Source organism: Ahaetulla prasina, chromosome 2 (genome assembly GCF_028640845.1).
Source record: "Ahaetulla prasina isolate Xishuangbanna chromosome 2, ASM2864084v1, whole genome shotgun sequence".
NCBI lineage: Eukaryota > Metazoa > Chordata > Lepidosauria > Squamata > Colubridae > Ahaetulla > Ahaetulla prasina.
The window spans coordinates 3985333-4009901 of record NC_080540.1 but is presented as its reverse complement, the minus strand read 5'-3'; the positions used below and the strand labels follow the sequence as shown (position 1 = coordinate 4009901).

General features: G+C 39.0%; 1 long non-coding RNA gene across 1 annotated transcript; it reads left to right on the top strand.

Annotated features, from left to right (window-relative positions):
* The first annotated feature begins 5307 nt into the window (after positions 1 to 5307).
* LOC131192857 (uncharacterized) lies at positions 5308 to 14761 on the top strand. Its single transcript, XR_009153799.1, has 3 exons — positions 5308 to 5355; positions 5468 to 5535; positions 13371 to 14761. It is a non-coding gene; the product is annotated as an uncharacterized LOC131192857 (long non-coding RNA).
* The last annotated feature ends 9808 nt before the right edge of the window (positions 14762 to 24569 follow it).

The window sequence follows — 24569 nt, the reverse complement described above, 5'->3', positions numbered from 1 at the left end:
TGGAAATATGCATACCTTTATATCTGTTCCGGCTTTGTCCACTGTTTCTAAGTAGTTTTATTAAGGAAAGCAGTGGTAGGAAATGTGGCATAAAAGTTTCTAGCTAGCCAGCCTACTGGCCAACCAAGGTAGTCAATTTACAATCATTTATTAAGTAACCATTCAAAGTTACAATGGCACTGAATAATGGTTCTGACTTCCTCCCTTCCTCCCTCGTTTTCTTCCTTCCCTGCCTCCCACCTCCCTCCCTCCCTTCTTTCCTTGTCCCAAACTAGGGATGCTCCAGAGAATCAGAATGAAAATCACTCCAGTGTGCTAAGATTACGAATGATCAATCAAGCAGGGATACCTTTGAAAGTCTTTGGGGTCCCGTGCCTCTGCCTGTGCTGCCCGCAGTAGTCACAGTTGCTGCAAGCAAGCAGCGAGAATGTCAGAGCAAAAAGTGGGACTCGCCTATTTAGGGCAAGTTTTATCAAGCCGATTGATTCTGCAGAAGTTTCAGTGCCTTTCAGGAATATAATCCCACTTCTGGACCAACTGATCTATCGCTCTGTCTATCGTTTATTAATCTGAGCTATTGCCCCCAACAATCTGGGTCCTCATTTTACAGACCTAAGAAAGAAGGATGGAAGGCTGAGTTAACCTTGAGCTGCTGAGACCTGAACTGCCAAATTGCTGGCAGCCGGTGATCAGCAGAAATAGCCTGCAGTACTGCACTCTAACAACTGTGCCACCAAGGCTCTTATATATACCAGTCCACAAAGCTTTATTTTTATTTGGCTTGAATTTAAATTTTTTTAGCTGATTTTATGGGTTTTAATTTTTATTAATTTTTTAGGGTTTAATTGTATTTTAAAATTGGGCCAAATTTAATAAGTTTTTCAATGCCTTTTTTTAGTATTGTATGTGTTTTTGCTGTATTTTATTTTGGCTGTAAACCACCCTGAGTCCTTCGGTAGAAGGTCAGTATACAAATTAAATTATTATTATTATTATTATTATTACTATTACTATTATTACTATTATTATTATTATTATTATTTATAGCAATCTTTAAGCAGTTTACAAAGTCAGCATATTGTCCCCAGCACTCTGGTCCTCATTTTACCAAACAGAAAGATTAAAGGCTGAATCAACTATAAGCTGGTCAGATCGAACTCAGCTTTTAGGTTTTCCTCCATTTTGGAACTATTTTTCTTTTCTCTTTCTCTTCAGAGCCTTTCCGCGGGCACAAGAGACGGGTCGCCCGGGGTGTTCATCAGAATTGGCTGGAGGGGTCTGCCTCTGCTTCCCTCCTTCAATGTGCGGCTGAGGAATAATTTGAAGGGCCTGTATGTATTCAATTGAAGAAATAAAAAACAAGAAACCATTTTCCTGATTGTGGTTCCTGCCTGTGTCCCACCTTTCTCCACTGAAGACTGGAGTTCAACAACCACAAGACACAAGTTGTTTTCCCAGAGCCTCCTGGTCCTTCCTGACCGCCTGACCGTTTCTGACAGGATTTGGACCAGTGATGGGTTGCAGTTTCTGAGGCTCCACCTGCCTGACCTTCTGCACATGCGCACAGAAAGAGGAAACCTGTGACGGGTTTGAAACACCCATGATATGGACACTTGAGGCGTCCTCAATCTCTGCTCAGCCTTCAGGACAGCTGATCTTGAGAGTTGAGTTCAAATCCTCCAGGAGATTTTCTCCATCACCACAAACAGTTCCTGGGCAGGAAGGAGAGAGAGGGGACTTTCCTCCTACTCCATTAACCTTCATCCCTGCCCTTCCCTCAGAGACGCTCCTCTTTCCCGCGCTTTGCAGGGAATCCTGTAAATTTACGCAGAATCCACTAGGGGGCGCCTTCTGCCAAGAGAAGGGAAAATCAGACTTTCCCATTGGCCCACCGGAGGACGAAAGACATGCCTGCCTTTGTAGAGGCTGTGAAGGAAATGACATCATAGAGCCTTGCCCCTCTAGGACCTCACACTCGCTCTCCTTAACCCCTGGGGCTCTGCGAAGGCAGAGAGGTTGCAGGAGAGTCTGGCTGGGAAGCTCCTGATGTATCCCGGGTGAGTTGGGGGCTCTTCCCATGCAAAGGGAGGTGGAGGAGGGAGAGACCCGCGCCCGGCTATCCGGAGTAAGGAAGGAGGGATGCTGGGGAGGAGGATCCGTGGGGTCCCTTCCCACCCCGTGTCCGGGGAAGAGCCCGAATGGAAGGTCGGCCTTGCGGAGACCCAGCAGGAGAGGAGAGAAGACGGGCGAGGATGAGGCAGGATTCGCACCAGGCTCCCCGGGGCTCCATCCTGTCTCCGGAGGGGGAGAGAAGCGGGGCGGCCTCTCCAGCTGCCTCCTTCCCGGCCCTGTGCTGGGATGAGCCTCTTGGGACTCCAGGCAGGTTGGGTGAAGTTTGTTTAATTGCTAAATTCCACTTTCTAATTCTTGGCGTTTATTTTTCTTTCAATCTCGGATACAGAAACTTGAAGCCATTTGAAATCCTTGCAAGCCAACATTTTCTCTTGGAGAAAAAAAAAGAGCGGAATAACTTGGAGGGATCAGAGTCCTGAGGCACCAGAAATGGTCCTGTGAAGGAAAAGGCATCTGGAGACCCAGAAGAGTCCTTGGAGCCATTTGGAGTTGCTCTGCAGGAGAGAGAAAGGATGGAGACACAACCTTTGGGAAAGGAGGGAAGCGGAAAAGGCCCTTCAGCTGCTCAGCCTGGGAAGCTCTGGACAAGGACTGGGCAGAAGATCCTGGAGGAGGAAACCATCCTCCCTTCGGAAGTTCAGCCCTGGAACTTCATCCAATACCGGGAGGCTGAGGGTCCCCGAGGACTTTGCAGCCGACTCCATGACATTTGTAGGCGATGGCTGAGACCAGAAAAACACAGCAAAGCCCAGATGCTGGACCTGGCGGTTCTGGAGCACCTCCTGTTCCTTCTGCCCCCAGAGATGGAGGGCTGGGTGAGGGAATGTGGAGCAGAGACCAGCTCCCAGGCGGTGGCCCTGGCTGAAGGCTTCCTCCTGAGCCAGGTGGAGGAGCAGAAGGAGCAGGTCGACTTGCAGGTGAGATACTTTAATCTAGGGAGCTCAAAAGGGAACAGAAAATGTGTTTGAACACTTCATCCCTCCTTCCTATAGTTCTTTGACATTCATAATAGGTGGCGATGTCCCACCAATTCTTGGAGGGAATTGTTCCATTGTTTTCTCACTCAACCTCACTGATGAATATTTGGGACTTTGAGGTTGTGTTCCTAATATAAGAATCCACTTTATATCGTGTAATTACATTAATTCTGCTTTTTTTTCCTTCCTCCTTTTTGAAGGGCTGCACTATGCAGATAAGAGATCCTGAAGGAAAGAAGAATCCATCAAATCCCCCTCAGGAGCTCTTTTTCAGGAGGATTCCTTGTGAAGATCAAAGTCAGGACACTTCAGGAGGTAATCGAAGATCCCCTGGTTACCTAGATAGATCCCATCTGCCTTAGCTGCTTCTCTTCTATAGTATACTTCCTCTTATTTTGTTAAGTTATGCATTTTGAAATTATTTTATCTTTACAGAGAAACAAAGCATGAAGTTTTCTGGTTTTTACGATGGAGCTCAAACAGTAGTTGAACTTCCAAATCAAGTAAGAAAGGGAGATATTATTAGATTTGTATTCTTTTTTCCTTCAGGAAGTGAAGCGGATGTGCAGAGTTCTCTCTCCTTCTATTTCCCTCCCTTGTTTGGACTGGATTATTTTTGTGTTCCTGTGTGACATGGAGAGTTTAATAGCAGGTTCAAGTTGTTCTCACCCAGCGTAGCTTCCTCTAGACTATTACGGGGACAGAATGGTTTGTCATTTCTACCCTCAGATTCTGTTTAGGAAATGTTTTTTAAACTCCACTGCTTCTGCTAGAACTCCTCCAAATATGAGTTTACAAGAAGTAATTTTTAAAAAAGTGCTTCAAGAGATAAGAATAAACGGATCACATTGGTAGTAACTGCTAGACACCCATTTTTTTTGTCATTCTTTGACTTGGAGTTGTGCAAGGCTAATGAAAAATAACTAAATACTCTCATTGCCGCGTTACTATTTTTAAAAAACCTTGTTCATAACCAATAGTTTAAAAAATAAGCAAATCACATTAAAAAATAAAGCAGTTTTAAAATCCAAAGAATGACCATATAGAGCATTTAATTGCAGTACCAGCTATATAATTTCAATCCTCTGATTTCTGCCCAGATTAGGAAATCAAACATTCCCGCTTTGCAAAGGCTGAGAAACGGCTTTGCAGAAAATTTTCTTTTCTTTGTTTTCTCCCATTCAGCCAATGACTCAGACTACTAGATCAATGAATGATAGAGCGGTAAATCAATTGATCCAGAAGTGGGATTACTTTACTGAAAGGCGCTGAAAGTTCTGCAGAATCAATCAACTTGATAAAACTTGCCCCAAATATTTCTTCAGTCAAAGAAATTTTGAGAATTGTCCATCTTCTCATCTAAACTTAGGATTTGTGTGAAGCACAGCCTTTGAACCTAGTGCATATCTTTGCTTTGGGAATTTGGGAACAATGGAGCAGAATAACAGAGTTGGTAGGGATCTTGGAGTTCTTCTAGTCCAACTCCTGTTCAGACAGGAAGCCCTATAACATTTTAGATAAATGGCTGTCCAATTTATTCTTAAACAGCTCCAGCGTTGGAGCATCCACAACTTCTGGAGACAAGTCATTCCACTGATTAATTGTTCTCACTGTTCAGCCTGGAATTTCATCCCATACTGGGAGGCTGAGGGTCAGGCTTTGCAGCCGACTCCATGACGCTTGTAGGCGATGGCTGAGACCAGAAAAGCACACCAAAGCCCAGATGCTGGACCTCTTCTGGAGCAGCTCCTGTTCCTTCTTCCCCAGAGATGGAAAGCTGGGTGATGTCAGACCAGCTCCCAAGTGGTGGCCCTAGCTGAAGGCTTCCTCACAGTGGAGGAGCAGAAGGAGCAGGTGGAGTTGCAGGTGAGATACTTTAATCTAGGGAGCTCAAAAGGGAACAGAAAATGTGTTTGAATACTTCCCCTCCTTCCCATACTTCTGTGGCATTCATCGTATCTGGCAGTGTTCCACCAATTCTTGTAAGACTTTGTCCCATTGTTTTCTCACTCAACATCACTGATGGATATTGGATTATATAGATATATGGATATTTTAGGTTGTATTCTGAATATAAGGATCCACTTTATGTCACATGATTTATATTAATCCTGCTTCTTTTTCTTCCTCCTTGAAGGGCTGCACTGTGAAATAAGATCCTGAGGAAGAAGAATCCATCAAATCCCCTCAGGAGCTATTTTCAGGAGGATCCCTTGGGTAGATCAAAATCAGGACACTTCAGGAGGTAATCAAGATCCTGATTGCAGAGATCCCATCTGCCTTACCTTCCTCTCTTCTGTAGTATACCTCCTCTTATTTTGTTAAATATGAATTTTGAAATTATTTTATCCTTACAGAGAAACAACGCATGAACTTTTCTGGTTCTTACGATGGAGCTCAAGCAGTGGTTGAACCTCCAAATCAAGTAAGAAAGAGAAAATTTATTAGATTTGTATTCTCCTTTCCTTCAGGAAGTGAAGCGGGTGGGCAGAGTTCTCTCTCCTTCTATTTCCCTCCCTTGTTTGGACTGGATTATTTTTGTTTTCCTGTGCGACATGGACGGCATAATAGCAGTTCAAGATGCTCTCACCCAGCATAGCTTCCTCTGTAGACTATTACAGGGACAGAATGGTTTGTCATTTCTACCCTCAGATTCTGTTTAGGAAATGTTTTTTAAAGACCACTGCTTCTGCTAGAACTGTTCCAACTATGAGTTACAAGAATTAATTTTTTAAAAGTGCTTCAAGAGATAAGAATAAATGGATCACATTGGCAGTAACTGCTAGACACCCATTCTTTTTGTCATTCTTTGACTTATTGCAACTAATGAAAATATAATACTCACATTGCCATGTTACTATTTTTAAAAGCCTTGTTCATAACCAATAGTTTAAAAAATAATAAATCACATTTTTGGCAACTGTAGTATACTGCTGGCTCATGTTTAACTGATTGTCCACTAGGACTGCAAGATCCCAGTTGCACTTTCTAGGTGAGCCAAATATCACCTATTCTGTGCCTGCATTTGGTTTTCTTTCTCACCTTTTTCTTTTTCTTTTTTTATTGAAAAGTTTTAACAAACAAAACATTTTTCCCCTTCTCACAAAACCCCTTCCCCTCTTCAGTCATCAGGTATTGTTATACATAAACCAAACATAGGTAAATTTTCCTTCTAATCCAATTAACCTCATCCAAATCTTTTCATTTCCCAACATTACATAAAATAATACTTCCTAATTATTCAAAGGCAATCTGATATTTCTTAATCTGATATCTGTTCTGTAAATAATCAATCCATTTTCCATCAAAAATTCTATGTCTTTTCAAAAGTCACTAAAGATCCTTCTCTGTAGCTCTTTAATGAACTTCTGGTTTTCAAATATCTGACCTTGCTTTCTTAACTGAAAACATATCTCTTGTTTATTTAATTCTAGATTTTAAATTTTAAATTTCATTTAGTTTTAATTTGGGGTCTTTAGATTTTTAACTATTTTAATTTCCATACTGTATATAAGTTTTTTAATTTACTTTTAACTGTACATTGTTTCTTTTTATCTTGGCTTTGTCCCAAAGGTTTAAATCTAATAAAATAATAAATAATAATAAATAATAATAATAATTTCTTAATCTGATATCTGTTCTGTAAATAATCAATCCATTTTTCCATTCAATTAAATATCTTTCCTGCGTATTGTCAAAAAAGATTTTAGCCATCTCAGAGTATTAACTTTCAATATCCATTCTTCTATTGTAGGTAACTCTTTTTCTTCCAATATTGTCCAATCAACAGCTTGCCTGTTATTAAATTCAGAATCAATTTAGTCTCAATCCTGTACAATCCGTTATAATTCCCAAAAGGAAAAATTGTGGCAGGAACTTTCTTCTTCTTCAGGACATTTTGAATAATCCACCAAATTCTTATCCAAAAGGCCTTAATTTTCTTTAAGTCCACCAAATATGAAAATATGTAGCGTCATCACAGTCACACCTCAACATTTTGCTTGGATATCAGGATACATACATGATAATTTTTGGGATCTAAGTGCCATCTATTCATCTTATAAAAATTTTCCTTAAATTCTGTGCTGTAAACTTAACATTTCTAACCCAGATTTTCTCCCATGTTTCCAACATTATTGGTTCCTGAATATTCTGTGATCATTTTATCATACAGTCCTTTACCAAATCCTTTTCCGAATCTATTTCAAGCAACACATTATACAATCTCTTTATATGCTCCTGGGTCTGATTTCTAATTTGCTTTATTAAATTTTCCTTCCTTTGCATTATACCAATTTTTTGATCTTCTTTCCATCTAGCAGTTGCCCATATTGAAACCAAGTATAATTCCTCCCTTCTTCATTGAATACCTGTAATGATTTTAATTGCAATCTACCTCCTTCAGCATACAAAAGTTCTTTATAAGTAATCATTTCCTGTTTCTGTTCTATATTTATATTCTCTATTGCATGTCTGGGGCTCGCCCATATAGGAATCTTATAGTCTAGTTTATAAGAATATTTTTTCCAGACCACAAAGAGCACTTCTCAACACATGATTCTTAAAAGCCCTATCCACTTTTTTTTCATAAAATAAATACGCATGCCATCCATATAACAAGTCATAACCTTCTATGTTCAAAATTCTTTCCTCCGTTAAATTAAACCAGTCACTTATTACTGAAAGGGCTACTGCTTCATAATATAGTTTAAAATTAGGCGTTTTTAAGCCACCTCTTTCCCGTGAGTCCTGTATTATTTTCATTTTAACCCTCGCCTTTTACCTTGCCATATAAATTTATTAATCCCAATCTGCCAATCCTCCAAATTTTTATCTTTCTTAATTATTGGTATCATCTGGAACAGAAACAAAAATCTAGGTAACACATTCATTTTGATAGCCTAATCCTCCCAATAGCGATAGCTGCAATTTTTTCCAGACACTCATATCATTCTGAACTTTTTGCCATAGCAAGTCATATTTATTCTTATAAAGTTTCTTGTTCGATGAGCTAATATAAACCCCTAAGTATTTAACCTTTTTTACCACCTCAAATCCTGTTATTTCCTCTAGTTTTTGTTTCTGTTGTTTAGACATATTTTTGATTATCACTTTTGTTTTATTCTGATTTATTTTAAATCCTGATACCTTTCCATATTTATCAGTTGTTTCCAACAAAGATCTACTTGAATTTATAGGATTTGTTAAAGTAACCACTATAATCTGCAAAAGCTCTAACTTTGTACTCATATTATCTAATTTTAATTCCCTCTATTTTCGTTAACGCTCGTATTTTATCCAATAATGGTTCCAGAGTCAAAACAAACAATAGTGGTGATAAAGAACATCCCTGTCTCATTCCTTTCACAATCTTAATAACTTCTGTCAGACTACCATTTATTATAATCTGAGCTGTTTGCTCGCCATAAATCGCTTTAATTATTCTAACAAAACAATCTCCAAATTGCATTTTCTCTATTAATTTAAATAAAAAATCCCAATGCAATCGATCAAAGGCCTTCTCCGCATCCAAAAAAACAAGTGCTGCTGAAGTATTCTTCTTTTCTAAATATTCCAATATATTAATAATCTGTCTAACATTATTCCTCATCTGCCTCCCTTTTATAAAACCAGATTGATCAGTATGAATTCTTTGTAAAACTAACATTAATCTATTTGCTATTATTTTAACAAAATCTTATAATCATTATTTAAAAGTGAGAGTGGCCTGTAATTACGGGTTTAGAGCAATCTTGCTCCTCTTTTGGTATCAGTGAAATAAAACATGTTTTCAATGATGGGGGTATTCCCCCTCCTAGTTATATCTGATTAAATAATTCTTTAAGTGGGCCTAGTATTTCATCCTGTAGTTTTTTGTAATAACTTGCTGTAAGATCATCTGTACCGGGGGTTTTCCCCATTTTTAATTGTTTAATTGCCTCCACTATTTCTCCAGTAACTATCGGCCGATTCAACTCTTCCCTTTGTTCTAATGTTAGAGTATTAACCTTATAATCTTTCAAATAATCATAAATGTCCCTATTCAATATTTTATCTTTTGCATAGTATAAAATTCTGAGAAGGCCTTTTTAATTTTATCCTGTTGATATATCTCTTTACCTTTATATTCTATTTTTTGTATGACACGTGCTTTCTGTTTTAGTTATATACAAATCTCCCAGGTTTATTTGCATTACAGAAGGTATTATGTTTAGCATATTGTATATTGTTTCCTGGTCTGCCATTAACATATTAAATTGACTCTGTAATATTCTTTTTTTTTTATTGAAAAGTTTTAAAAACAAAATCATTTCCATCCTCCCAGAAACCTCCTTATTGCTTCGGTCAATCACAAGGTATTGCATAAACCAAAAGTCAGAACCCCAGTATAAGATGTATTACTTTCTGTTGCTCTCTCTTTTCAACTCCTCTTGTTTCTTGTGGTTCCTCTGATGCTGGCAGCAATGAAGCCTCTTGGATCACCATGCCTTCTTGAACCTCTTGAAGTTTTTCTATCACTTCTATTTGACTTTCAAAACTGTAGAAAGAAAATCCTTTGCCTTTAAAACAGTGTCAATTTATATCTCCTTCCTTGATAAAACTGTCAGTCCAACTGGCACCTCCATCTGAATTGAATCTGATGTTTTTAAGTTCTTGTGTAAAAACAAATTCCTTCCTATCTCTTAACATCTTGGAAGGAATCTCTTTCGCACCTTCAGCTCCTGTTCTCCAATTTTAAAGTTGTCTGATATGAAACTTGCAGAATCTGATTTTATAGTCCTTTTCACAAAATAAACCACAATGTCCCGAGGAAGCTTTCTCTGTCTTGCATCCAGGAATTAACTCTATATTTTATCAATTTGGTAAGCTACCTCTTGGGGTTCCACTTCAATAAATTCAGCCAATGCTTCTGATATGATTTTCTTAGGTCCTCTCCTCTCTGTTCCTGCATATGGTTCTAAGAGCTCCTTCCATAAGTTTGTATTGCAATATCACAACCTGATCTTCATTTTGATCCACTTTTTTCTGAACACCTTGCATTTTGTCTTCTAAATGCTTATTTGACTGAGAGATCTGTTGCATTTCTTCTTCCAATCCCTCAATTTTTTTACTCAATCCTTGAACAGCCATGAGAATATCTTCTCTTATTTTTGCATTAAAATTCTCCATCATCTCTTTTTGCCTATCTTCAGAAAGTTTTAATTGTAGTTTCAATATATCCTCAAGACTTGGTTCAGATCCCCTTCTTCCAGAAGGCTTTAAAGATTTAGCTGCCATTCTGTCTTCAAAAGAATCAGGAATTTAAACTTAACAACTTTCTTTTACTCCTTTCAGTATAAGAGAACTCCGTTTATAACAATCCACAAATAACGCTACTTTGTTGTACTAAAAAAGTTACTTTCACTTTCAGGATTTTAAGTCAATTAATCAGAGACAAAGAGAAGTTTCAAGTTTCAAGGGGTTGGTATACTTGCTGTGTTGATTCTACTTCAAAGATCGAACGCTTGTGAAATTCCGTCTGCTTAGAAAATCAATCAATTTAACAAGTCCTTTTGAGCATATCTCTCCTTTTCCTGAAAAAAACAGCTATTTGAATGGAGATGAAGTTCTGTCATAAATCCAGAAAAATTCCTCTAGGCAAATGATAGATCTACCACTCCCCACAGCTCTGCATAAACCCCCTTATGCCCAAGGGATATGCTAAGGTCAGTGTTTATACTGTTTCACTGACTTTTACGATCTTCTAACGCGGAGTGCCCTGTTAGAGCACCCTTGATACTTGACTCTGTAATATCCTTATAGCCTCTTTAAGTTTGTGGTCTTGTTGGTTTTGTATTAATAATTGTTATTTCTTTTGAATTTCTTATTCCAAGTACCTACGCTGCCTTTGTTTATTATTCCTCTGCCTATTGTCCAAATATATCATATTCCTCTAATAAAAGCTTTACTCGCCTCCCACACAGTTCCTATCGGGGTCCCCTTGTGCATATTAAAATAAAAAAATTCCTTCATCTGCTTCTTACATTGATTTACATTATCCTCATATCTAAACAAATTTTCATTTAGCCTCCATGTTCTACCACCATTTTTCCCTTGTAATAATTCCATCCAAACTGGGCTATAGTCAGTTAAACACCTCAAAAAATCTTCATTTTCTTCACCCTAGAAAGCAAGTTATTAGAAATTAAGATAAAGTCAATACGTGAAAAAGATTGATGCCTATCAGGAAAAAAGTAAAATCTCTCATCTGGATTCCGTAACCGCCATATATCTCTAAACTCAAAATCTTCCATCAGTTCAAAGAAGAATTTTGGTAGTTTTGCATGTATAGGTATCTTCTTAGAAGAGGTTCTCTTATCATTTCTTGTATCAATTACTCCATTCCAGTCTCCTAATAAAATAAACGAACTGTAATCCCAGAGGGTCAACCTCTCGTGTAACATTTTATAAAACTTTTCTTGTTGCTGATTAGGTGCATAAATACCTATCAGCAAAGTCTTTTTTGCATCTATCACCAGTTCAATAGCAATAAATCTTCCTTGAATATCTGCCTCAATTAACTTAGCTGGTATATCCTTCCTGATATATACAACGATTCCATTTTGCTTCTTATCCAAAGCTGATGCAACAAAATGTTTACCTAATTTTGAGTTTATTAAGTATTTTTGGTCTGATAATTTGATATGTGTCTCTTATAGCCAAATCACATCATTTTTAAATTGTTTCAAGTAGTGAAATATTTTCCTTCTTTTCTAAGCTGAATTCAAACCATTAACATTCCATGACAAAATTCTATTTGCCATTACTGGCCTCCTGAAGCTTTGAAACAGACAACAGAAGATCCTCCTCCGGTATCTTCCATCTAGCTCCTCCCACATCTTCCATACTGGGGTCCTGACTTTTACTTTGAAGCTGTTGCTCTCTTTGCGCTTAAGAGCTCCTCTTGTCACCCTTTGCTCTTGTGGTTCCTCTGACGCTAGCAGCAATGAAGCCTCTTGGATCACCACGCCTTCTTGGATCTCTTGAAGTTTTTCTATCACTTCTATTTCAACTTTCAAAACTGTAGAAAGAAAATCCTTTGCCTTTAAAACAGTGTCAATTCTATATCTCCTTCCTTGATAAAAACTGTCAGTCCAACTGGCACCTCCCATCTGAATTGAATCTGATGTTTTTTAAGTTCTTGTGTAAAAAAAACAAATTCCTTCCTATCTCTTAACATCTTGGAAGGAATCTCTTTCGGCACCTTCAGCTCCTGTTCTCCAATTTTTAAAGTTGTCTGATATGAAACTTGCAGAATCTGATTTCTCATAGTCCTTTTCACAAATTAAACCACAATGTCCCGAGGAAGCTTTCTCTGTCTTGCGATCCAGGAATTAACTCTATATATTTTATCAATTTGGTAAGCTACCTCTTGGGGTTCCACTTCAATAAATTCAGCCAATGCTTCTGATATGATTTTTCTTAGGTCCTCTCCTCTCTGTTCCTGCATGCTGCGGATTCTAAGAGCTCCTTCCATAAGTTTGTATTGCAATATCACAACTTTCCTTTACTCCTTTCAGTATAGGAGAGCTCCGTTTATAACAATCCACAAATAACGCTGCTTTGTTGTACTAAAGAATTCACTTTCGCTTTCAGACGCCATTTTAAAAGTCAATTAAGCAGAGACAAAGAGAAGTTTCAAATTTCAAAAGGGGAAGTCAGTGTACTTGCTTGTTATTTCTACTTCAAAGATCGAATGCTTGTGAAATCCCCGTCTGCTTAGAAAATCAATCAAATGTTTGAAGTCAAAGTATAATGAGGTTCGGCGGGACCTCAAATCCAGAAAAATTCACTCTTAAGAGCAAACCCCCTGGAGAGATCTACCACTCCCCCAAAGCTCTGCACACCCCCTTTTGCACAAGGGGTATGCTAAGGTCAGTGAACAGTGATTTATACTGTTTCACTGACTTTTACGATCTTCTAATGCGGAGCGCCCTGTTAGAGCGCCCTGCAGGAGCGGTGACATCACTGGAAGCCCCACACCTTATATTTCTCACTATTGAATTTCATTTTGTTAGATGGGGCCCAATCTGTCTATCCTTCTATCTCTTTAGTTTATCTTCTGGAGTGTTGGTATTCCTGTTACTTTAGTCTTGTTTGCAAATTTGATGAGTTATATAATTATTATGAGTTATATAATTATATCCTCTTGTCTAAATCATTGGTGAAGATGAACTGGTCTTTCAAATCCTCCTGTTCTGTTCTTTTTTCCGTGTTCAGGAGAGTCTTGTGTCCTTCGAAGACGTGGCTGTGTATTTCTCTGAGGAGGAATGGTCTCAGCTGGATCCTGACCAAAAAGCGCTGCATTTGGAAGTCATGCTGGAAAACCATAGAAACATGGTCTCTCTGGGTAAGAGTTTTCTAGTCCCCAATCAGAGAGTTCAAGAAGACAGATTATAGTTAATTTTCTTTAAATTAAAAAATCATTCCTCAGATATCGTCTCCTGGGAACGAGAGGGAAAAGGTCTGGCCTTCTCATTCTCCAAGGAAGGAAAGAGGTCAATGTCTCTTTGTTTATATGCTTTCTGTGTCATTTCTTATCTCTGTTTTTGCATTTCTATTGGAACTTATCTGTGGAGACTGAGAAGAATGAGGTGTGCTTTTATGTGTCGTCTGGAAGAATGTGTTGTGATGTGTCCTCTGGAACCTCCAAAAATTACGTGAGAATAGAACTTTCACGGTCAGGCCATGGAAGAGCATGTAATGCCAGATCACGCGAGATCAGTAGTCTGAGATCTTGCACTACTGATCTCACGTGATCTCGCAGTAAAGTAGTTTATGCCTCATTTCGCAGAGAACAGAGGCCTAAACTACACTCTAGATCAGTAGTGCAATATCTCAGGGTAGTGAACGTGCGTGATCTCGCACTAATTCCTTCTTGGATGTTTCCCCTGATTACCGGTGTTTCTTAACTCAAAACTGACTTTGAATGAGTTTTGCAGTTTGATCTTTTTCTCTAACCTTGTTATCATTTTCATTTCTTTTCCTTTGAAGGTACTAATGAGCAGAAGAATCAAGACTCCTATGAACTGTTCCAAGTGATCAATGCTAAAGATGAAATGGAGAACTTTGGAATTCAAATGGAATTAGAAAGCCATGAGAGAAACCAGTCAAATAATTGGAATCAGGAAAACTCATCTTCCACTGATGCTCCGATACAAGACTTTCATGCCCAGCAAGAGAAAATAAGGAAAAAATATATTGGGAAAAGTATGAAACAAAAAGTATTAACCCAAAACAAAGGAGAAGATGCTATAAGCCAGAATGGAAAGAATTACAATGGGACATTGATTCTTTCTCTTCAAAATATCTTCCTTACATCTCAAAAAATGATTCACACAAAAAAGGAGCCTTATAAATGTTTGGAATCTGGAAAACATTTTAGATCAAGCGAGCAACTTACTTCCCATGAAAGGATTCACACTGCAGAGATACAATGTTCAGAATCACCTGTAGCCCATGCAGCCCAGACCCTCCAATCAGCAGGAGAGAAACCCTATAAATGTATGGAGTGTGGGAAAGCCTTTACTCATAGCAGGGAACTTACTCTCCACGAAAAGCTCCACACAGGAGGGAAACCATATAAATGCATGGAGCGTGGAAAGACCTTTGCTCAGTGGTAACTTGCATAAGATCCACAGGGAGAAGCCATAAATGCATGGAGTGTGGAAAGACCTTTGCTCAAGAGGTCATCTTATTTCCCATAAGATGATCCACACAGGGGAGAAGCCGTATAAATGCATGGAGTGCGGAAAAACCTTTACTCATAAAAATAGTCTTATTTCCCATCAGGTGATCCACACAGGGGAGAAGCAATTTAAATGCATGGAATGTGGAAAGGCCTTTGCTCTGAGCAGTATCTTATCCATAAAAGATCCACACAGGGAAAAGCCATTTAAATGGAGTGTGGAAAGACCTTTGCTCAAAAGTAATCTTATTTCCCATAAGATGATCCACACAGGGAGAAGCCATATAAATGCATGGTGTGGAAAGACCTTTGCTCAAGAGGTCATCTTATTTCCCATAAGATGATCCACACAGGGAGAAGCCATATAAATGCATGGTGTGGAAAGACCTTTGCTCAAGAGGTCATCTTATTTCCCATAAGATGATCCACACAGGAAAATATAAATGCATGGAGTGTGGAAAGACCTTTACTCAAAAAGTAGTCTTATTTCCCATCAGGTGATCCACACGGGAGAAGCCATTTAAATGCATGGAGTGTGGAAAGACCTTTGCTCGAAGAGGTCATCTTGTTTCCCATAAGATGATCCACAGAGGGGAGAAGCCATATAAATGAATGGAGTGTGGAAAGTTCTTTACGCAAAGAGGGAATCTTATTTCCCATAAGAGGATCCACACAGGGGAGAAGCCGTTTAAATGCATAGTGTGGAAAGACCTTTGCTCTGAGCAGTAGACTTACTATCCATAAAAAGATCCACACAGGGGAAAAAACCATTTAAATGCATGGAGTGGAAAGACCTTTGCTCAGAATAGTAATCTTACTTCTCATAAAAGATCCACACTCGGGAGAAAGTATATATGAATAGCAATTCCACTTATACCACTCACAATGTTTTACAGCTGTCTGAGCAGTTCACAAAATCAGCATATTGTCCCCAGCAATCTGAGTCCTTGTTTTACCAACCTCAAAGGTTAAACTGACTCACAATGAGATCAGGATTGAACTCTTGGCTGTGGGTAATTACCTTCTAGTACTGCATTCTAACCTCTACCCACCATGTCGGTAGATTTTTTTCTGTATGAATGTTGTGCCTTTCTGATCCAAATGAGACAAAATTGCATCCAACAAAGTGAGATTTAATGTGGAGAAAAGTAAGGTATTTCATCTGGGCGGGAAAAACAGATTAAATGAAATCTGGCTCAAATACAGTAACTCTGAGAGGGGCCTTGGAGTCCTAATGGATGATCACTTAAATATGAGTCACCTGTGCGGCAAAAAAGCTAAGACTTGGTTGTATAAACAGGCATAGAATCAAAATCACCTATTAGTACCGTTTTTATAAAGACTTAGTAAGACCACACTTGGAATACTGCATCCAGTTTTATTATTATTATTATTAAAAATTTTTTAGTTCTGAAGAAATTTTGGACATTACATTACAAAAAGGATGTTTTGTCTTTGGAAAAGTGTAAAGATCAACTAAGATGATTAAATTCAGTTCTACAGAGGAATTATTGAGTCTGTTTTTCTATAAGTCTGGTTGGGTTTGCAACCCAACAAGAAAGACAGACTTCAGAGGATCATTAGAACTGCAGAAAAAATAATTGCTACCAACCTGCCTTCCATTGAGGACCTGTATACTGCACAAAGAGAGAGTGAAAATATTTACAGATTCCTCACATTAGGACATAAACATTTACTCCATCAAAATGGCTATGAGCACTGCACAAGAACAATGAATATTTTGAGCCATCACTCTTAAACAAATAATTCCTCAACACTGTCAAACTATTTACTAAATCTGACTATTAATCTTCTCTTCCCATGAATCTCTTTCCACTTATGACTGTATGACTAACTTTGTTGCTGAGCAATGATTTATATTGATATATTTACCATCATTTGTGTTGTAAATGATGTACCTTGAAAGTATCTTTTCTTTTATGTACACTGAGCATATCCAAACAAGTTCCTTTTATGTCAATCACACTTTTATAAAAATTCTATTCTATTCTATTCTAAAGGCCTGAAGACTAAAACATGAAAAATTGTTGCAGGATTTGGATTTGACTAGAGTAAAAAGAAGGATTAGGGATACTGTATTTCAGGACTTGAGAGGCTTCCACAAAGAGGATCAATTTATTTTCCAAAGTACCAGAGGGCACAACAAAAACAGGCTTGAACCAGTCAATGAAAGAAGCAACCTGGAATTAACAATCTTTGTTATAGTGAGGACAACCAGTGGAACAGTTTTCCTTCAAACATTGTGGGTGCTTCATCTGGACTTTTAAGAAGATGTTTGATAGTCACTTGTCTGAAAGGGTATAAGATGGTCAGCAACCTACAGTTCTGGAGCTGCATGTGGTTCTGTCTGCTATTCTTGTCCTCAAAATATATCAAGTAATGTGACACTTTCCAGTTATTGACTTTTCAAGAAGTACATGGATAAATAGAAAAGGAAAGTTTCAGAAGAAAACAGAAGGTTTAATTCAACTACATGTGCTAGTTTTGTGGCTGCTTAAGAAATAGTCACAGGAAGTTCTGTGGCTCTTTTTTCTTTTCTGTGAAAGGTGCAATGGCTCTTTGAGTGTTTAAGGTTGCAGACCCTGGTATAGGTTCTCCTGCTTGAGCAGGGGCTGGACTAGAAGAACTCAAGTTCCTTCCAGCTTGATTTGATTCTGAATCCTCAAACTTTCTGCTTTTCTGCTTTCTTCTAAGTAAAGGTTTTAAAGGAAACATGGACATCAGTGGAGATGAAGGTTATAATTTGGCCTGAAAGTGATGTATGGCTGTAATATTTAAGTGGTGGTGATTTCAATCATTTCAAGAAACTTCCTCTGATGAGTATATCCACTATAGCAAGTTGCAGTCAGAAATGGAGAAGTCCTGAATCCCTTCTATTGTTTCCTTTGCTTAATATTGTCAAAATCTGCCTTTCCACCTACTTCCATTATGTCTTGCATGTGATAACTGAGAAACAAAACCATAAGGAGATTATAATGATATTAAATACAACTCATGGGTGATAAATTGGTAAGGCCTGTTATTAAGAACACAAAGCCTGCAATTACTGCAGGTTCAAAGCAATTGACTCAATATCCTTTATAATAGGTAAAATGACCCAGATTGTTCAATAAGTTGACTTTGTAAAAATATACAAATAGAATGAGACTATTGCCTTATACACTGTCCTAGTCTTGAGGAGATGGATGTAAACATGGGCTCTTTGTCCTAATTTTGTGGTGATCTTTCCTTGCCTTTCTGTTGGCCATCTCTGCCCTCACATAGTTGTGTGAAAAGTGTTGCTTGAACTCAGAATAGTTCTAGCATTCTGGAAATATGCAAATATGTCTATTCACTTTGTCCACTCGTGGAGTTTTGAACCAAGTAGTTTTATTAAGGGAAAGCAGTGGTAGAAATGTGGATGCATATTAAGTTCTAGCTAGCCAGCCTGCCACAAGGTAGTCAGATTTAGAATCATTTATTAAGTAACCATTCAAAGTTACAATGGCACTGATGTTCTGATTTTGTTTCCTTCCTGCCTATCCTCCTTCTTTCCTTGTCCCAAATTAGGATACTCAGAATCAGAATGAGAATCACTCCAGTGTGCTAAGATTACAAATGATCAATCAAGCAGGGATACCGTTGAAATCTTTGGTCCCATGTCTGCCTTTCTGGCAGTAGTCACAGTTGCTGCAAGCAAGCAGCGAGAATGTCAGAGCAAAAAGTGGGACTCGCCTATTTAGGGCAAGTTTTATCAAGCCGATTGATTCTGCAGAAGTTTCAGCGCGTTTCAGGAATATAATCCCACTTCTGGACCAACTGATCTATCGCTCTGTCTATCGTTTATTAATCTGAGCTATTGCCCCCAACAATCTGGGTCCTCATTTTACAGACCTAAGAAAGAAGTATGAAGCTGAGTAAACCTTGAGCTGCTGAGACCTGAACTACAAACTGCTGGCAGCGGGTGATCAGCAGAAGTAGCCTGCAGTACTGCACTCTAACCACTGCCACCAGCTCTTATATACCAGTCCACAAAGCTTTATAGCAAACTTTGAGCAGTTTACAAGTAAGCATGAAGCAATCTGGTCCTCATTTTACCAAACAGAAAGATTAAAGGCTGAATCAAGCTGGTCAGATCAAACTCAGCTTTAGCTTTTCCTCCATTTTGGAAATATTTTCTTTTCTCTTTCTCTTCAGAGCCTTTCCATCAAGGCGGGTCAGGTGTTCATCAGAATTGGCTGGAGGGTCTCTGCCTTTTCTCCCTCCTTCAATGTGAGGCTGAGGAATAATTTGAGAAGGGCATCTGTATGTATTCAATTAAAGAAATAAAAAATGTATGAAAACCATTTTCCTGATTGTGGCTTCCTGCCTGTGTCCCACCTTTCTCCACTTAGACGGACTTCACAACAACCAAGACACAAGTTGTGCTTCCCAGAGAGCCTCCTGGTCCTCCTTTCTGACCGCCTGACTGTTTCTGACAGGATTTGGACCAGTGGTGGTTGCTACCAGTTTGCCCTGGCTCCGCTGCCCAGGCGCTTCTGCACATGCACATGCCCACGAGGAAACCTGTGACGGGTTTTGAAACCCACCCATGATTTGGACACTTGAGGCCTCCTCCAATTTCTGCTCAGCCTTCAGGGCAGCTGATCTTGAGAGGTTGAGTTCAAATCCTCCAGGAGATTTTCTCCATCACCACAAACAGTTCCTGGACAGGAAGGAGAGGAAGACGGCGAGGGACTTTCCTCCTACTCCATGATATCATCCTGCCCTTCCCTCAGAGACGCTCCTCTTTCCCGCGCTTTGCAGGAATCCTGTAAATTTTGCAGAATCCACTAGGGGCGCCTTCTGCCAAGAGAAGGAAAATCAGGGACTTCCCATTGGCCACTAGGACGAAAGACACGCCTACCTTTGGAGAGGAGGCTGGGAAGGAAATGACATCATAGAGCCTTGCCCCTCTAGGACCTTGCACTCGCTCTCCTTAACCCCTGGGGCTCCGCGGAGGCGGAGGGGCTGCGGGAGCGTCTGGCGGGGGAGATCCTGATGTGTCCAGGTGAGTTGGGGCTCTTCCCGGGCAAAGGGAGGCGGAGGAGGAGACCCGCCCGGCCTCCTCGGCTTCAACCCCAGGTCCCATGCTCCAGCCGGGAGAGCAGGGATGCCTGGCAGCGGAGATCCGGGAAGAGCCGAGTGGGAGGGAGGTCGGCCTTGCGGAGGCCCAGCAGGAGAGGAGAGAAGCCGGGCGAGGAGGCAGGATTCGCACCAGGCTCCCAGGCCCATCCTGTCTCCGGAGGGGAGAAGCGGGCGGCCTCTCCAGCTGCCTCCTTCCAGCCCTGGCTGGGATGAGCCCTTGGCTCCAGGCAGGTTGGTGTTTAATTGCTATATCCACTTTCTAAGACTGGCGTTTATTTTTCTTCATCCTATTTGTATATTATATACAAAAACTTGAAGCCATTTTCTTGAAAATTTTCTGAAAGCAAAATGTTAATAAGACTGTCTTAGTGAAAAGAGCTCTAGGAAGAAGGAGTTGAAATTCACTTTCTAAGGGTCCTTCAGAGAAACTTGAGGCAGGAAAAGAGAGAATAACTTGGAGCAATCCTGAGGCAGAAATGCTCCCGTGAAGGAAAAGGCATCTGGAGACCCAGAAGAGTCCTTGGAGCCATTTGGAGTTGCTCTGCAGGAGAGAGAAAGGATGGAGACACAACCTTTGGGAAAGGAGGGAGCCGGGAAAGGCCCTTCAGCTGCTCAGCCTGGGAAGCTCTGGACAAGGACTGGGCAGAAGATCCTGGAAGAGGAAACCATCCTCCCTTCGGAAGTTCAGCCCTGGAACTTCATCCAATACCGGGAGGCTGAGGGTCCCCGAGGACTTTGCAGCCGACTCCATGACATTTGTAGGCGATGGCTGAGACCAGAAAAGCACAGCAAAGCACAGATGCTGGACTTGGTGGTTCTGGAGCACCTCCTATTCCTTCTGCCCCCAGAGATGGAGGGCTGGGTGCGGGAATGTGGAGCAGAGACTAGCTCCCAAGCGGTGGCCCTGGCTGAAGGCTTCCTCCTGAGCCAGATAGAGGAGCAAAAGGAGCAGGTCGACTTGAAGGTGAGATACTTTAATCTAGGGAGCTCAAAAGGGAACAGAAAATGTGTTTGAATACTTCATCCCTCCTTCCTAAAGTTCTCTGACATTCATAATAGGTGGCGATGTCCCACCAATTCTTGTAGAACATTGTTTTCTCACTCAACCTCACTGATGAATATTGGGGGCTTTGAAGTTGTGTTCTAATAAGAATCCACTTTATATGTTGTGATTTACATTAATTCTGCTTCTTTTTTCTTCCTCTTTTTTGAAGGGCTGCACTGTGGAAATAAGGGATCCTGAGGGAAAGAAGAATCCATCAAAGACCCCTCAGGAGCTCTTTTTCAGGAGGATCCTTGTGATCAAAGTCAGGACACCTCAGGAGGTAATCAAGATCCCTGATTACCCAGAGATCCCATCTACCTTACCTTCTTCTCTTCTGTAGTATACTTCCTCTTATTTTGTTAAGTTACGCAGTTTGTAATTATTTTATCCTTACAGAGAAACAAAGCATGACGTTTTCTGGTTGTTACGATGGAGCTCAAGCAGTGGTTGAACCTCCAAATCAAGTAAGAAAGGGAAAAATTATTAGATTTGTATTCTCCTTTCCTTCAGGAAGTGAAGCGGTGTGCAGAGTTCTCTCTCCTTCTATTTCCTCCCTTGTTTGGACTGGATTATTTTGTGTTCCTGTGACATGGACAGTTTAATAGCAGGTTCTGTTATCTCACCAGCATAGCTTCCTCTGTAGATATTACAGGGACACAATGGTTTGTCATTTCTACCCTCAGATTCTGTTTAGGAAATGTTTTTAAAGACCACTGCTTCTGCTAGAACTCCTCCAAATATGAGTTTAGAAGTAATTTTTAAAAGGCTTCAAGAAATAAGAATAACGGATCACATTGGTAGTAACTGCTAGACACCCATTCTTTTGTCATTCTTTGACTTGGGTTGTGGCTAATGAAAATAACTAAATACTCACATTACGTTACTATTTTTAAAAAAACTTGTTCATAACCAATAGTTTAAAAATAAGCAAATCACATTAAAAATAAAGCAGAGTTTTAAAATCCAAAGAATGACCATAGAGCATTTAATTGCAGTACATCGGGCTATAAAATAATTTCCAATCCTCTGATTTGTGCCAGATTAGGAAATCAAACATTGCAAAGGCTGAAAGCGGCTTTGCAGAAAATTTTCTTTTTCTTTGTTTCTCCCATTCAGCCAATGACTCAGACTACTAGATCAATGAATGATAGGCTAAATCAGTTGATCCAGAAGTGGGATTACTGAAAGGCGCTGAAAGTTCTGCAGAATCAATCAATTTGATAAAACTTGCCCCAAATATTTCTTTACTCAAAGAAATTTTGAGAATTGTCCATTTTCTCAGCTAAACTTAGGACTTGTGTGAAGCACAGCCATTGAACCTAGTGCATATCTTTGCTTTGAGAATTTGGGAACAATGGAGCAGAATAGCAGAGTTGGTAGGGATCTTGGAGGTCTTCTAGTCCAACCCCTGCTCAGACAGGAAGCCCTATAACATTTCAGATAAATGGTGTCATCCATTAAATATCTATTTGTGTTATATGTGCAATTTGTATTCAGTAGTTAGATTGCAGTGTCAGTATGTTAAGGTAAAATTGAACCTAAGATGTATACTATCCTGTTTAAAGCAATATTTCTGAATAAAATTACAAATGTTGAATCGGCATAACAGATCTCCGCTGCATTCCTATAATAAACTGCAGGAGACGGAAGATTACCACAGAAGGGCTGGCATTGGACCATATGCCTGACCTTTGGGAAGGAGGGACTTTGTGAGATGTTAGCCATATTCTGTCTCAGATCCAACTTTACACTGCTGTTGTCAGATGTATTTAGTAAAGTACTTTTCTTTATTTCATGTCAGTGTATTTTTCCTAATGTAATCAGCAGCCTGACAGGCTGTCAATTTATATATATATATATATATGTATGTTTTCTGAGGTTTCTGTTTGTATGTAGATCTTTGGTTATTTCTCAAAATTCTCCCACAAACAGATATGAGCATTCACCAGCTCAAATTCCCTGCAAATCAGACTTCTCTGCCCCAGGACAAATAATCAGAGCACAAAAACATCAATCAGGCATTAGCTCAAATCAGTTCAAAATTTAAAGGAAAAATCTCAATCATTGCTAAGCAAGCTGAAGCCTGAAGATCAATGAGACTTTCAGAGACACTTAATTTAGAAAACCGAATAACCATTACATATATATTATGTATATATATATATGTATATATATGTATATGTATGTATTTGCAAAACCTCAGAAAACAAATACATATATATATATATATATATATATATATATATATATATGTATATGTATGTATATATATATTTTTCGAGATGTATGTAGGTCTTTGGTTTTTGAACAGCTGTTGTTTCTGGAGCTGTTCCATCTTCATAGTGGGTGTCAGTCTGCTGCATGTATGGATTGGAGGGGTGAAATGGCTAACTGCAGCTTCTGGCTTCTGGTCATGATCTTCCTGATCAGTGTTTTGGGTCTGCTTTCTGGGTGGATGTTGGAATGTGGACCTCATAGTGTGGGTCTGGTGTCATTCCTCGTGTTAGGGACTTGTTTGTCAATAAGGGCAGGTTTCCAAATGGCTGGTAGGAGTATCATCTCTTCATACTGTGTGCGTCATCTCATTAAAGTTTTACAGTTTTCCCCTTTCTGGTCTTTCTGAGTTTGCTTGGACACAAGGTATAGTTAAAATCCTATGCTATCCCCAAAACTTAATTCTTCTCTAACTCTGACTTCCTCCTTACATAACCAAATCCTTCAAAAATTAACAATAAACAGTAATAAAATATATAAATCAGTAAAACAAATTAATCCTAAAATATTTTAAAACCAGCTAAAGCATAAAAATCCAGTTCAGAGAATATCTCCTTATAACTTCTATAACCATATAACCATATAATTCCCCCAAGTCCTTCTTACATAAGATCTTTCAGAATATTCTATTTAAAATTCAATACAACAGATTATAAAATTTATAAAATTTCAATGAAAATTCTATTATTTAATTAATTACAATATCTATTCAACTTTAGTCCTTCCTGTCAAAGTCAGTATATCCAAATATCTGTCTTTTATAATCACAAATTGCCTTTGACACTAATATTTTGTCTATTAATATTTTAAAAACCTTGTTTCAAAATAATACTTTGTCTCTTGCCATTTTTTGGTGCATTAATCTCTGTCTTTCCTTCGTTGCTCCTTTTAAAAGTCAATCACAATATTTCCTAGTAATTCCTTATGTCCAGAAATCCAAAATTACTGCAGATATTCCATCAGTCAAAAAGCTCTTAACATTAAACTGAATCTTTTCCATTTGAGGAACAATCTCCTGTAGCACAAATTCAGGCAACTCATCCAAACTGTTTAAAGAAAACTTCTTTAGATCACCTTGTTTCTTCACGATCAAATCTTCATATTTATCCACTTTTATTTGTATATCCTCCATTCCATTTGAATAATTGCACTGGTTAATTTGCTACTCTCATCCAAACTGTTTAAAGAAAACTTCTTTAGATCACCTTGTTTCTTCAGATCAAATCTTCATATTTATCCACTTTTATTTGTATATCCTCCATTCCATTTTCCGAATAATTGCACT